Genomic DNA, 16758 nt, shown 5'->3' on the forward strand with positions numbered 1-16758 from the left:
TAAGTTACCTTTACTTCAACACAGGGTAAAATGGTGATAAACTTATGAGAACAAATTTCTTTGTTAATTTTGGCTTTTATTTTTGGTGTGCAAAGGTTGGTAGTATTAGAAGACAAAAATATATTTAACATATGAAAGAATTTTGAGCAAATGGTCTTTTATTTCAGTTATAATGGGGAAAAAAATTATCCCAACATGTTCACCAGTGTGAACCCTCTTTCTCACCAAGAAGTCACGGTTAGAGTGCCTTCTGAAGGTTAAGTTCATTCTAAAGCTGACATTACTCACTGATCTGTATTCTTGCTTGGTATTCTGGTAACAGTTCAACTAACACCAAAACTACATTCGTATTTCTCCTTCCTCAAAGGAATCCCAGTTAGGGCCAGATAAGTTCCCTTGTGGGTCAGCTGGTAAAGAATCCGCCTGCAATGAGGGAGACCTGGGTTTGATCCCTGGATTGGGAAGATTCCCTGGAGAAGGGAAAGGCTACCCACTCCAGTATTTGACTGTATAGTCCATGGGGTCACAAAGAGTCGGGCAGGACTGAGTGACTTTCACTTTCACACTAGGTCTTCCCTGTAGCTCAAATGGTAAAAAGCCTGCCTGCAATGCAGGAAACCTGGGTTCTATCCCTGGGTTGGGAAGATCCTCTGGAGAAGGGAATGGCGACCCACTCCAGTATTCTTGCCTGGAGAATCTCATGGACAGAAGAGCCTGGCAGTCTAGAGTTCATGGATTGCAAAGAGCTGGACACGACTGAACGATTAACACTACTCTGACTAAGTCAATGTATGGAGAGTAGAATCTTTGAAACACAATGACCCTTATGTCTAAAACATTGTAACTTTCTCTGTATTTTATATTATGGGATCTTACTCTTGAGAAAAATAGTCAATCTTGTTAAATCATAGTAACTAAGGCTCCCATTAGGCAACTCAGCATGTCAGTTCTCCACCAAGATGGTTTCTGTCCACATCCTTTCCATGATGGAGACTGAGTGTAGGGAAACTAGACTCTGGTCTTCTCTTGCACACGTGCTCCTCCTTGACTTCTCTTGAGGTATCCTCCACCTTGTTGGGTCTCTGCATCCCTGGGTGTTCTTTGCTGATGTCTTCTCAGCTCTGGTTGTCCCACGTATGTCTTTTGGGTTTCTTGTTAGCCCCTGCTGATTAATTCAGGCTCAAACATCCATGACATATTTTCAGCTGTCAAAATATCTCATTATGTAATGACTTCTAATCTTCATTCCAAGCCTGTATAATGGGGTCTGATAGCAGGATGTGTTTCATTAAAGACACTGAAGAGGATTTTTATCAAATGTATAAACAGAATTATTTTTGTTTACTGATCTTAGTTGTGTGTATTGAGCTGCTTCAAATGGCTACCCCTTTATATGAATTGTCTTCTGCTGAAAATGAAAGACCCATTAATATTTTGACATTAGATATAGGATAGATGCCAGGCATAACTTTTCTGCCAACAGAGCTGATATCTGAGTGAATAAGAAATTGGCATAAAGTGATAAACAGGAATTATCAGTCACTTTCCCTTCCTGCAAATGAAAACCACAAGCCCAGGGAAGGGGGATGGTATCTGAAGTGACTTTGCCCAAGAAGTAATGTCTTAGTGAAGCAGGTTTGGGTCAGCATTTCTTTCAGAATATGCAGGCTACTTTTCTACAATATTTTTAATATATTACTGCACATAGCAGATATTCAATATAAGCCTTTACTATAATTAGCACTCTTAGTGCCTAGTACCGGAGAAGGCAATGGCAACCCACTCCAGTACTCTTGCCTGGAAAATGCCTGGATGGAGGAGCCTGGTAGGCTGCAGTCCATGGGGTCATGAAGAGTCAGTCACAACTGAGCGACTTCACTTTCACTTTTCACTTTCATGCATTGGAGAAGGAAATGGCAACCCACTCCAGTGTTCTTGCCTGGAGAATCCCAGGAACTGCGGAGCCTGGTAGGCTGCCATGTATGGGGTCGCACAGAGTCAGACACGACTGAAGTGACTTAGCAGCAACAGCAGTGTCTAGTACAGTGCCTGGCACATAACAGGAATTCAGTAATATTTGTTAGACAAGCAAAAAAGAAACGAATGGATGGTCATCATGCTGCTTCAACCTGGAGGTGAAGATGCTAGAATGAAGCCTTGAGATCAGCTTTTTAAGAAGTCAAGAAAATGGATGGACCTGGAGATTACCATATTAAGTGAAGTAAATCAGACAAAAACAAATATCATATGGTATCATTATATGTGAAATCTGAAAAATAAGAAAAATAAACTTGTTTACAAAACAGAAGCAGAGTCACAGACATACAAAACAAACAGTTACCAAAGGGGAAGGAGGAAGATGGACAAATTGAGAATACAGGATTAACAAACTACATTCAGAAAACAAAGATCATGGCATCCGGTCCCATCACTTCATGGGAAATAGATGGGGAAACAGTGGAAACAGTGTCAGACTTTATTTTTTGGGGCTCCAAAATCACTGTAGATGGTGACTGCAGCCATGAAATTAAAAGACGCTTACTCCTTGGAAGAAAAGTTATGACCAACCTAGATAGCATATTCAAAAGCAGAGACATTACTTTGCCAACAAAGGTCCATCTAGTCAAGGCTATGGTTTTTCCAGTGGTCATGTATGGATGTGAGAGTTGACTGTGAAGAAGGCTGAGCATCAAAGACTTGATGCTTTTGAACTGTGGTGTTGGAGAAGACTCTTGAGAGTCCTTTGGACTGCAAGGAGATCCAACCAGTCCATCCTGAAGGAGATCAGCCCTGGGTGTTCTTTGGAAAGAATGATGCTAAAGCTTAAACTCCAGTACTTTGGCCACCTCATGCGAAGAGTTGACTCAATGGAAAAGACTCTGATGCTGGGAGGGATTGGGGGCAGGAGGAGAAGGGGACGACAGAGGATGAGATGGCTGGATGGTATCACTGACTCGATGAACCTGAGTCTGGGTGAACTCCGGGAGTTGGTGAGGGACAGGGAGGCCTGGCGTGCTGCGATTCATGGGGTCGCAAACAGTCGGACATGACTGAGCAACTGAACTTAACTGATACATAAAATAGATAAACAACAAGAATTTACTGTATACAACAGAGAACCATATACAATATCTTACACGGGGTTGGCCAAAACGTTCATTTAGATTTGGTGGCTCACTTGGTAAAGAATCCACCTGCAGTGCAGTAGACTGCCTGCAATGCAAGAGACCAGGGTCTGATTCATGGGTCAGGAAGATTCCCCCGGAGAAGGAAATGGCAACCCACTCCCAGTATTCTTGGCTGGGAAATCCCATGGACAGAGGAGTCTGGCAGGCTACAGTCCATAGGGCTGCAAGAGCCAGACATGACTTAGTGACTAAACCACCACATAACATCCAAATGAACTTTGTTGCTAACCCATAATAAACTATAATTCATATGTATATGTCACACACACACATATATATATATAATCAAATCACTTTGCTTTATACCCAAGACCAACACAATATTGTAAATCAAATATACTTCAATACTTAAAGTATAAGGTATATACTTAAAAGAAAAGTCAAGAAAAATTTTTAAAAAAGAAGAAAGAGAGGGAAAGGGGTGTGAGAGTCAGAGCAGAGAAGAAACATGAATCCACAACACAGGAGTTAAAGAAGAAATTTTTCAGCTTTTCTATGGCATTCACGGTTTACCTATTATTCTTTGGCTCTCTCTGTAAAAATGTCTTATGAGCCTTCCTCTATCACCCATAATGCCTTGCTCTCTTTATTTTGTTGCCCTTGTTAACTTTTCTCTTTCACGCCTAGCTGCTTCTATCTTTCAACAGCTCAAGAGCAGGGAAAATCAAGTCAGCATATTAAGGACACTCAGAATTGTAGGAAGCAGAGAGCAGAGAGGAAAGGGTTGTCCTTGCCCTCTCCTTTCATCAGACATCAGACATCCTGGTTTATCAACAGACGGTGATGGTTCTTTCAAAGCCAAAGAGGTGTCCAAATTCATGTTAATCTTTGGTTACAAAGTCTTCCCCTTCAAAGGTCAGCAGAAATAAAGATTAAAACCAAAAACAACGCTCTTTTTTTTATAGTGAGCCCCCTGCCCAAAGTGGAAATTCTCTAATGATGACCAGAAACAATGACTCCTTCTACTGGCCTTGGTATTTACAGACTATGAGGGCACCCGAGGCTGGGGCAGCTCCTTGCAGACAGAAAGGTGATTTTGAGGCTCACTGCTCTCTGCAACCCTTCCTCACCAGTTCATTGGTCAGACAGCACCTGCACTAAATATTTTTATGCCAAGGCCATGAAAATCTAGGGAGTGCAGCCGTCCTCAAAATTTCTCATTTCTTACCTGCCATGGCAAGGTCACAAGGTGGCTGCACAAATGGCTATGGAGGAGATCGCATATGGTGGGGCAGGCAGAAAACAGGAAAGGGATTAGATTCAAAGGGCATGGAGGCCCTTGCAGAGACTTCCTTCCAACTAAGGCAATTCACAGAGGTCCTTCAGCTTAGGTCAAGCGAATGGGCTTCACTGCAAAAATTCTGAAAGGCTTCCCCTTATTCACCCTTGGTTCTACCTCCTGTTTTAGGAGTGTGTAAACCTGTGGTTTTATTCCTCAGCTTCAGAACTAGGCTAAGCTCAGTGCTCTTTCCTCATAGTGCAATGCTATCTGCTCCATGCTTGTCAGCTCTGTAAACCTCTAGTCTCTAGGAATCTGTTTCTTCTTAAAGGTGTAAATGGTCTCTACCCACCTCATGAAGCCAGCCAGTATCAACATCAAAAGGAAATAATAAACAGGGAGGTGCTTTCCAAGCTAACACAAAAAGCAAATGTATGTGATGATTATTGATTCTGTATTTCACAATGTGATGAGTATTGATTCTATATACCACATTTTTCTTCTCCTAGAATTTTTCAGAGGCCAAACTGGATGCTGCTGGTATCAGCCTGGGGCCCCATCCAACTGTTAATTTATACAAATGAGTCCCAGGCCCTACCATGAAAGTGACTTGATGAAAAACTTCTCTGTATGTAGGGTTCCTGAGGGGAAGTGCTACTTCAAAGGACAAATTTCACTGCAGGAAGAGGAAAGCCACAATACCCCTAAGAAATCAGTTACAGCAAATTTTTGCTCCTAGTCAACCGATGGAGGATTTTCTCATGCTTTTTAAGATTGCCTGTTTCTCTAATATTCAAGCCCTTTTTTCCATTTGCCTTTCAAAACATTTTTCTCCTAATGCTTCCCCCCCGCCCCAGGTTCACATTTTTCAGCTTTACATTTTAAGTTCCTCATTCTATTCTCCATCCTTAATCCATTTTTCTTTTACATATTTAACTTTTCATCTCCTGGACTTTAGCCTTTTATCTTAATTTTTTATTTTCTCGACTTTCAAGTGTTTAACCTTTTATCTCATTGGCTTCTTGCTCTTTATCTTCTATTTTACATTTCACCTACTTTATCTTATTATTTTTAACTTTCAATCTTTTAATTTTATTGGAATTTGAATTTTTTATTTTTAACTCTAACTTGATTCATTTATTTTCTCGCTTACCTTACTCTCAGTATTTCAGTTCGAATTTGCATTGAACCATCTACCATAGAGTCATTGTTTTTAAAGAGTAAAAAAAGTAAAAGTCTTTCTTCTTTAAGATTTATTCTTATCCTTAAGTTTGCTTTTATAATGACTGGCCAGCAGGATGGCTGAAGGTGAGGTGGCATAAATGAGAATCTGAACCCATGATTTCCTTTGAGCTGTTTTTCAAGGCACCCTTAGACGTGTTTCACTTGTTAGGCTGAGTTGCTCACACAACTTACAATAGAGAATCAAGAGATCTTGAGGCTGAGCCTTCTCTTTTCACCTTGGTTGTTGTTCAGTCGCTCAGTCATGTCCAACTCTTTACAACCCCACAGACGCAGCATACCAGCCGTCCTTGTTCTTCACTATCACCCAGAGTTTGCTCAAACTCATGTCCATTGAGTCAGTGATGCCATCCAACCATCTCATCCTCTCTCGCCCCCTTCTCCTCTTGCCTTCAATCTTTCCCAGCATCAGGTTCTTCTCCTATGAGTTGGCTCTTCACATCAGGTGGCCAACGTACTGGAGCTTCAGCATCAGTCCTTCCAATAAATGCTATGCTAACTCACTTTAGTTGTATCCGACTCTGTGCGATCCCATAGACGGCAGCCCACCAGACTCCACCGTGAATACTCAGGGCTGATTTCCTTTAGGATTGGCTGGTTTGACCTCCTCACTGTCCAAGGGACTCTCAAGATTCTTCTCAGTCACCACAATTCAAAAGCATCAATTCTTTGGTGCTCAGCCTTATTTATGGTCCAACTCTCACATCCATACATGACTACTGGAGAAATCATGGCTTTGACTATATGGACCTTTGTTGGCAAAGAGATGTCTCTGTTTTCAAATATGCTCTCTAGGTTTGTCATAGCTTTTCTTCCAAGGAGCAAATGTCTTAATTTGATGACTGCAGTCAGCATCCACAGTGATTTTGGAGCCCAAGAAAATAAAACCTGCCACTGTTCCATTTTTTCCCCATCTATTTGCCATGAAGTGATGGGATCAGATACCATGACCTTAGTTTTAAAATGTGTACCTTTGATTTAGCCAAGTAATCTTGTTTCAACCACTGATCCCACCAATGCCTACATGAGTTTTTGTATGCTGATAATGCTGCCATTCATGGGGTTGCAAAGAGTCGGACACAACTGAGCGACTGATCTGATCTGAATCCCTGAGAATAAAACTTTATTTTGGCTGACCTAAAGTAAGAACTCAACCCAGCCCATAACCCTCTGCTGCTGCTGCTGCTGCTGCTAAGTCACTTCAGTCATGTCTGACTCTGTGCAACCCCATAGGTGGCAGCCCACCAGGCTCCGCCGTCCCTGGGATTCTCCAGGCAAGAACACTGGAGTGGGTTGCCATTCCTTCTCCAATGCATCAAAATGAAAAGTGAGAGTGAAGTCGCTCAGTCGTGTCCGACTCTTAGCGACCCCACAGACCGCAGCCCACTGGGCTCCTCTGTCCATGGGATTCTCCAGGCAAGAGTACTGGAGTGGGGTTCCATTGCCTTCTCTGCCATAACCCTCTAATTTTCCCCATTTCCAGTATTAAGCCCACTTTGGGTCAGACGAAAGAGACAGAAATGGAGCAATGTACTCTGCTGGGAATAGCTGGTTTCATGGAACTAAGATGTAGAGCAAACCTAAGAGCTCTATTTTTTTTTTTTTTTAATTTAGAAGACTCCCTAGAGTGTTTATCATCTCTCTCAGACGATGACTGGTTGATAGGTAAAAGGTAAAGATCTATAGACATTGCTTTCTCAGGGACTCTAATATTATTTGTATCTGAAGAGATGTGATTTTAGAACAGTTAATATTCTGATCTCCTAACTTTAGAATTTATTATTTTATTGGCTATCAAAGAAAAAATATATCTCTGTCAACTTTAAAGATCAGATCTGAACAGATTCAGATCATATGATAGTGGGCCTATATATGTACACATATACATGTATGTGTGCATGCTAAGTTGCTTCAGTGTGTCTGACTCTTTGACACCCTATGGACTATAGCCCTCCAGGCTCCTCTGTCCATGGGATTCTCCAGGCAAAAACACTGAGGTGGGTTGCAATGCCCTCCTCCAGGGAATCTTCCCAACCCAGCAATCAAACCCCGCTCTCTAGTGTCTCCTACTTTCGCAGGCAAATTCTTTACCACTAGCACCACCTGGAAAGCCCATATACGTGTATCTGTATATATTTAGATAGACTGAATCACTCTGCTGTACACCTGAAACTAACAGTGTTGTAAATCAACTATACTCCAGTAATTTTTTTAAAATGGTGTAGCCACTCAGTAAAACAGTTTAGAAGTTTCTTTAAAAAACTAAGTATGCAATTACTGCAACAGCAAGCAAATTGCGCTCCTATGCATTTATCCCAGATAAATGAAGTTGCGTTCACACCAAATCCTATTCAAAAATGTTTACAGTAGGTTTGTTCATAACAGCTGCAAACTGGAAACAGCCCATGAGTCCTCAATATGCAACAGGTTATACAAACTGAGATGCATCCAGATTATGGAATACTACTGAAGAAGGAAAAAGAATGCACTATTGAGGGCAGGATGAGTGATCCTTGTGGTGATGGAAATGGTTCTGTACATTGATTGGATGAATATTCAAGTTGTGATACTATAATTTAGTTTTGCAAGGTATTTCAACTGGGAAGAACTGGGTAAAGGGTATGTGCAACTCTCTGAGTTATTTTTCATCACTATATATGAATTGATGATGATCTCAAAAAATGTTTTTAATAAAAAAAGTAAAACTGTATTCAGTGGTGAATACAATTTATTGGTATTAGACCCCATGGAAAAGAAATACAACAAAGCAAAATGGCTGTCTGGGGAGGCCTTACAAATAGCTGTGAAAAGAAGAGAAGCGAAAAGCAAAGGAGAAAAGGAAAGATATAAGCATCTGAATGCAGAGTTCCAAAGAATAGCAAGGAGAGATAAGAAAGCCTTTCTCAGCGATCAATGCAAAGAAATAGAGGAAAACAACAGAATGGAAAAGACTAGAGATCTCTTCAAGAAAATTAGAGATACCAAGGGAAGATTTCATGCAAAGATGGGCTCGATAAAGGACAGAAATGGTATGGACCTAACAGAAGCAGAAGACATTAAAAAGAGGTGGCAAGAATACACAGAAGAAATGTACAAAAAAGATCTTCATGACCAAAATAATCACGATGGTGTGATCACTGACCTAGAGCCAGACATCCTGGAATGTGAAGTCAAGTGGGCCCTAGAAAGCATGACTACGAACAAAGCTAGTGGAGGTGATGGAATTCCAGTTGAGCTGTTTCAAATCCTGAACGATGATGCTGTGAAAGTGCTGCCCTCAATATGCCAGCAAATTTGGAAAACTCAGCAGTGGCCACAGGACTGGAAAAGGTCAGTTTTCATTCCAATCCCAAAGAAAGACAATGCCAAAGAATGCTCAAACTACTGCACAATTGCACTCATCTCACACACTAGTAAAGTACTGCTCAAAATTCTCCAAGCCAGGCTTCAGCAGTACGTGAACCGTGAACTTCCAGATGTTCAAGTTGGTTTTAGAAAAGGCAGAGGAATCAGAGATCCAATTGCCAACATCTGCTGGATCATGGAAAAACCAAGAGAGTTCCAGAAAAACATCTATTTCTGCTTTATTGACTATGCCAAAGCCTTTGACTGTGTGGATCACAATTGACTGTGTGAATCACAATAAACTGTGGAAAATTCTGAAAAAGATGGGAATACCACACCACCTGACCTGCATCTTGAGAAACCTGTATGCAGGTCAGGAAGCAACAGTTAGAACTGGACATGGAACAACAGACTGGTTCCAAATAGGAAAAGGAGTACGTCAAGGTTGTATATTGTCACCCTGCTTATTTAACTTATATGCAGAGTACATCATGAGAAATGCTGGGCTGGAAGAAGCATAAGCTGGAATCAAGATTGCAGGGAGAAATATAAATAACCTCAGATACGCAGATGACACCACTCTTATGGAAGAAAGTGAAGAGGAACTAAAAAGCCTCTTGATGAAAGTGAAAGTGGAGAGTGAAAAAGTTGGCTTAAAGCTCAACATTTAGAAAATGAAGATCATGGCATCTGGTCCCATCACTTTATGGGAAATAGATGGGGAAACAGTGTCAGACTTTATTTTGGGGGGCTCCAAAATCACTGCAGATGGTGATTGCAGCCATGAAATTAAAAGACACTTACTCCTTGGAAGGAAAGTTATGACCAACCTAGATAGCATATTGAAACGCAGAGACATTACTTTGCCAACAAAGGTCCGTCTAGTCAAGGCTATCGTTTTCCAGTAGTCATGTATGGAGGTGAGAGTTGGACTGTGAAGAAGGCTGAGCACCGAAGAATTGATGTTTTTGAAGTGTGGTGTTGGAGAAGACTCTTGAGAGTCCCTTGGACTGCAAGGAGATCCAACCAGTCCATCCTAAAGGAAATCAGTCATGAATATCACTGGAAGGACTGATGCTGAAGCTGAAACTCCAATATTTTGGCCACCTCGTGCAAAGAGTTGACTCATTGGAAAAGACTCTGATGCTGGGAGGGATTGGGTGCAGGAAGAGAAGGGGACGACAGAGGATGAGATGGCTGGATGGCATCACCGACTTGATGGACATGAGTTTGAGTGAATTCCAGGATTTGGTGGTGGACAGGGAGGCCTGGCGTGCTGCGATTCATGGGGTTGCAATAGTCAGACACAACTGAGCTACTGAACTGAGATGCACATAAGTTACAAGTTTAAAATATTTCTATGCTGGAGTTTGGTGACTCAGCTCATCTTGATGGATTGGGCCCTGGTCTGACTGACATTTCCCATTCTGGAGCCCAGGCCCATGGTAATGGCTGAAGCATACGAACACCAGTGGAAAAATTTCAGGCCACTTGCAACCTTAGTTTGGAACTGGCCCTGTCACTTTTTCTTCATTCTATCAACCAAAGCAAGTTACACTGTCAAGCCCAGAGTCAAAAGGTGAGAAAATACACTTCACTTCTTAGTGAAAGGAACCATCAAATAAGATGGCATAGGGTGTGTCTAGAGGAAGGGATTCATTAATGCAGTTGTCCAGTATAGTAACAAGAGTGAAGGCAGAGAAGGCAGGCACAGATTTCGCTATGCTGTGCTTAGTCGCTCAGTTGTGTCTGACTCTTTGTTACCCCATGGACTGTAGCCCTCTAGGCTCCTCTGTCCATGGGGATTCTCCAAGAATACTGGAATGTGTTTCCCTGCCTTCCTCCAGGGGATCTTCCCAACCCAGGGATTGAACCCAGGTCTTCCACATTGTGGGTGGACTTTTTACCACCTGAGCCACCAGGGAAACCCAAGAATACTGGAGTGGGCTGCTAGTTCCTTCTCCAGGGGATCTTCCTGACGCAGGAGTTGAACCAGGGTCTCCCGCATTGCAGGCAGATTCTTAACCAGCTGAGCTACCAGGGAAGCCCAGGCACAGATTAAAGTAAATGAAATGAAGTAGATGCTGTTTTCTCATTGCTCCTATTTCCTCAGAAAATTAAGAATCAATGTCATGAGTTAAGATTGAAGATGTTTTAAGTGCTTGTAGAAACAAAAAGATACCAATGGTCCCAGGAAAAGGGAGAATTAAAGGACCATAAATGTAACTACTGAGCAGAACGTGTTGACAAGTTCCAAGTGAGATCACCCAGCACGGATGTGCATTTCCTCCTAGGCTCATTCAACTGTGCAGATGCTGCTAATTATTAGTCTGATGGTTGAATTTTGCCAGGTTTGTGATTTTACCAAGCAGTAGACACAAGTGGTGGCTTAGGTGGTAAAGAATCCACCTGCTGATGCAGGAGACTTAAGAGACCTGGGTTCAATTCTTGGGTCAGGAAGATCCCCAGGAGAAGGGAATAGCTACCCACTCCAGTATTCTTGCCTTAAAAAATTCCATGGACAGAGGAGCTTGGCAAGCTACAGTCCATGGGGTTGCAAAGAGTCAGACATGACTGAGCGACTAACACTTTAACATAAACAAGTGAGTAGAAACAAGTAGAGGGTTGAGGACATCTGCATGATAACATTAGAATATGGGATTTAATCTGGGTAAGGAAGCAACCAATGACATTATAGGAACAGGTTGCTGGGAAAATTTAATAGGTTCAATGGACTGAAGGTCCCAGTAGGATCAAAGAATTGTGAGTCAGGGTGCTTAGATGGAATGAGCTCAAAAGACAGAATGTGGAAATCAGAGAGGCTTGAAACCGAGGATATGGAGGGAGTGTGGTTATTGGTAAAGTCAAAATATAAGGCATAACTATCTGAGAAAGTGACTGAGGTTGGGTGAAGTTCAAGGTCACTAGAACAGAGGAGATCAGGGTCTGAGACATCAAGGTTGGAAGAGTCAGAACTGAGGCTACTGAAAATAGTCAAAAATCATCCTGTGACTAGTGGTTGACAGAATAAGCATGAGCCATGAGCTGAAAACAGTCAGGGGATGAGAGCGATGTGTAAGTGACCTTAACCATGAGGGCTGGTAATGGAGTTTTCACGAGCTTCACAGCTAAAGGCTTTTACAGCATACGGAGGACTATGTTCCAAGAAGAGCTGCAGGGGCAAGGAGGACATGAACACACATCCGAGCCCAGGATGAAGAAGTGGGTGAGAGACAGACAAGCCACCAGCGGAGAAAGCTGCTGGAGAGAAGCAGTGTTCTCCCTGAGACAGAAAGAACAAAATGGACTCGAGGCATTCAGAGAAGGACCTGAAAATAATCGAGACGTAGGTGACGAGGGATTCTGAGTTTCAGAGGGCACAGCGGAAAGGTGTCAGGGATTGAGAGAGGGTGGGGGATACACCCAGATTTGGGGATGTTGGTGGGCCAGAGTCTGAAATGTTGAAAGTTGGGTTTCTTGGTAGGGGTAGAGGATGGCAGCAGACAGGGTTAGAGGGATGAAGGTATTGATCTATCTCCTAGATGGTTGCAGGAAACTGGGAGTGCCCCAGAAGAGGGGATGGAGCCCCACACAGAGCTGGAAAGGGGGACTTCTTTCCTGCCTATGGCAACATGAGGTCAAGGGAAGGATACTGACAACAAAGTTGATTCCCTCCTGTCTTCTTTGACCCTGAGAACAAATATGCTGGATTGGAGACCCCTCCCTTAAGTTGTAACCTTGGTATAGCTGACTGGAACCTATGTGCACACTTTAGTTAGACTTGAGAGGTTAGAGGAAAGAGAAGATTTTGATGTCCTGGGGGAATTTCAAAATCTCTCCATGTTCTGTAGTTAAGTGAGGACCTTTAACTCTTCCTTGAGAAACAGACAATCCATTAAATAAAGATTACCAAGAAAGATTACCAAAGATTTCCATAAACATAGGAAAAAAAAATGTTTACCATCTCTATATTCAAATATATGCAAATTAAGAATACAAGGAGATAACAGTTTTCAGCTGTCAAATTAGCAATGATAAAAATAATTATAACATAACTAGTGGAGTGAGGTCACAAGAGCAATATGATAGCTACTAGTATAAATTATCATCATGCTTTTCTGGAAAATAGCAACATTCTTTAAAGCCTTAATGAAAGCAAATCTTTTCGTCTGTACTATTACTTCTAAAAATCTATCTGAAAAAACGTATCAGAAGGTTTGACATGTTTATATATAGAAAAGTTTCCTGCTACATAATCTGTAAGAGCTAAATTAGAATAACTTTAAATATTAAAATTACAAAATGTTTTAAACTTTATGGTCCATTTCTATGATGGGAAACCATGAAAACACTGAAAATCATACTCTCAAAGAGATGTTAATGACATGAGAACACACTCATAAAATATTTTGTTAGCAATGTAACAACTTTGTTAACAAGGATATAACAAAAACAAGACACAATCTATAATTCATAATTGATTCTCAACACTGGCAAGAATCACCCCAGGATCAGCTGGAGAATTTATTAAAATCACAGATGTCCTAGTTTCACCTTATACCTGTTGAATCAGAATCTCAAGTTAACTATGAAGTAGGAATAGAGACAATTATAATTTAAAAAAAACACAGACGTTTTTAAGAGGAACACAACACTTTTATAATCGAGAAGAACTGCAATAAATATTATTAGCCTGGAAAATCTCCTTCAGGTCCTTGAAAACAAGACTTCCCCTCCAACTCAGTATCAACAGACTGCTCATATCCTAAAATCAGGCCTACCCTCAGAACATAGCAGTCAGCAGGAGACTTTGCTCTAGACAGAGTCAAGTTTAAGAGGTCAGTTCAGTTCAGTTCAGTCGCTCAGTTGTGTCCGACATAACAACACCGACATAAGAACATCTCTAGGATTTTTCTTCTATTTAAATTTTATTATAAATCACGAAACAGTTGTGTCCGACATAACAACACCGACATAAGAACATCTCTAGGATTTTTCTTCTATTTAAATTTTATTATAAATCACGAAACACAAACCTCAGGTCCAATCACAACATGCGGCAAAGCCTGACTTCACGTGACCGACAGATTTGGGATGAGGGTAATGTAAAAGTGCCAGGATCTAGTGGCACAGAGGAGCTGGCTTCCCCAAGCTTCAAAGGCAGGCTGAGCTTCATAAAGCTAAAGCCACTTTCCGACCAGATATTGACAGTATTTGTTTATGTACATTACTAGAAGAAAACAAACAAACAAAAACATGGAGTTGATTTCCTGCTCCTGCACCTGTCCAAATACTATTCTTCATGGTTGATGGACACACAGCCTCATGAATTAACTTACCTTGAACAATTCCACAAACATCCCCTGGTTTGCCAGAATCCATTGTAGAATTTATCAGTTTTAGTTGTAAATAAGAATTTTTCGGTTTATTTTTAAATAAGCCAACTTTTCCCCTAATCAGCTGCCATTAGCTCATTAAGCATTCCATATAAAACCTTGGCCCATTCCCTTATTGATCACGGTGTTGCTCCTTCTAAGGCTGAGGTTCTGCACAAAGGGGAAACAAGTTGGATGTACAGTTAAACTGCAGTGGGCTCCCCGTGTACTATTTACCACCATACGTAGAAATCTCCTGGAAGAAACTAGGCTCTGGCTGTTAATGACCTTTCCATTTCCTTTGTCTCTGCAGAAGTCAACTGTTGCCAGGTAAACTGCCGTAGCTCAATATAAACTCTAGTTACTGAATTATCATTGTTTATATAAGACCTTTGTCATAATACTAGACCAGCTATGTAAGATAAGCATTAAATTTTCAGCAATTCAAGATGGGGATGTGTGTTTCAACCTCTATTCTTTAACCTGTTCCTTAATAACCTGAAATCACTCTTGGATAAAATGGATGCATGTCACTTACCACAGAGAAGAAAAAGATGTGGCCTTCTCTTATATAAAGATTATGTACATTTTTGGCAGGAGGGATTGGCCTTAACAAACAACTGGCTTTTTGGTCAACTGCTGCCATAAATGGCTTCAAAATAAATATTACAAAGCCAACTCAATGATGGGTAAAGAATCCACTTGCCAATGCAGGGGACGTGGGTTCCATCCCTGTGTCAGGAAGATCCCCTGGAGGAGGAAATGACAACCCACTTCAATATTCTTGCTGCGAGAATTCCAAGGACAGAGGAGTCTGGCGGGCTACAGTCCGTGGGGGTCACAAAGAGTCTGACACCACTGGGCTACTGAGTACACATGCACACATATGACCTCTAACAGTTAAGAGACCGGAAATCATATAGGTATCCCCTGCTTTTGGAAAGTTCACTTTACACCACTTCGCTTTTACAAAAAACCAGTATTAGTACCTGTTTTCTCTAACAGAAAGAAATCAGAGGAGGATTTGCACTTTTATGAAAAAAAAGGTGAAAATTGAAAATAGCGTTCAGTGTTTGTTTTGCAGTAAGGTGCTATAGAGGCAGCGGACACCCCAAGCAGGGAGGGTGACCCCACAAACTCCTTCCCCAGAACTATACTCAGCATCCCAGCATCTAGCCACCAATGCTTTGAACCGGTGTCTGTGAGCATCTGGGCTTTATCTCGATTTATTTTGTGTGTCATTAGCAAGAAGTGTCCCAAGGTAATTGCTTCTTTTCTTTGCACCATTTGGGCTTATGAAAGGGTTCATAGGAACATTCCACCTTCCAATAGTGGGGAAACCTGTAATTATATTAGTGAGTGAAATCATTTAGTTAGCTGGGCTTCTATTTTCAACCAATTTAGCTTGGAAAGTACATCAGGAAGTTACATGGCCCAAGGTAAAGAAACCATGGAGGGGCAGCTTATAATATTTGGGGAGGCCCTCTTTATAAAATAGAATTTAAAAAATAAGTGCAAGTTTTTATTTAGACCAGAAAAAAATCGCAGTAAATTACAACTCAAAATTACAAAAGCCTACAAATTCCACAGATTTTACATGTTTTCAGGCTGTTTCTCGTACCTCACAAAGTGTCCTGCAAGTCAGGAGCATTGAACCTTAAACCTCATTAGCTTCTTGGTATGTCCACCTGCATCCTTGGAGCTTTCTGGAAAAAAAAAAAAATTATAATGTTGCAGCATTTGGGTTTGTCTGCTTTAAATGATTTCAGACCTAAATGACTGTAGTCATAACATTTAGAGGCAAATATTCAGTTTATCTAGTGTTTGACTGTGGCCACAGGAAGCTACTTTTTAGAAACAATGCTGGCCTTTTTGCTGAGTGTATTTAGGAGGTCTCTGTGAAGAGTGAGCGTGGGTTTAAGAGTATGGATGTGTCTTTTCCAGATTCTGGCCTTTTATAAGCTAATGTCAGCCTGAAGCTTACCTTAGCAGTTGAGATAAAGTTCCACTTCACTGTCCTTCAGAATCTTGTAAGGCTTATTCACAGCTTGCTTGGTGGAGGCAATGTTCACTGTTTGCTGTGCAGCAGATATAACCAGTCCATTCCTCTCCTAACAACGATCACCTTTAGCCCAAGGAATGGAGATGCTGATTGAATTGGTACCACCTGGGCTTGTTACTAATTAGCATTTAGGGTCAGGCACATGGGCCATGCACTCAGCTACTCTTTTCAAATCTCAGTGCTTTCAGATGGAAATATGTTTTCCAGATTTTTTTTTTTTTTACTATAAGGACCTTTTAAACATTTTTTTTTTTTATTGAAGTATAATTGCTTTACATGTTGTGCCAGTTTCTGCGGCGCAACAAAGTGAATCAGCGATATGTAAAC

The sequence above is a fragment of the Bos mutus genome, chromosome 27, assembly GCF_027580195.1.
Source record: "Bos mutus isolate GX-2022 chromosome 27, NWIPB_WYAK_1.1, whole genome shotgun sequence".
Classification (NCBI taxonomy): Eukaryota; Metazoa; Chordata; class Mammalia; order Artiodactyla; family Bovidae; genus Bos; species Bos mutus.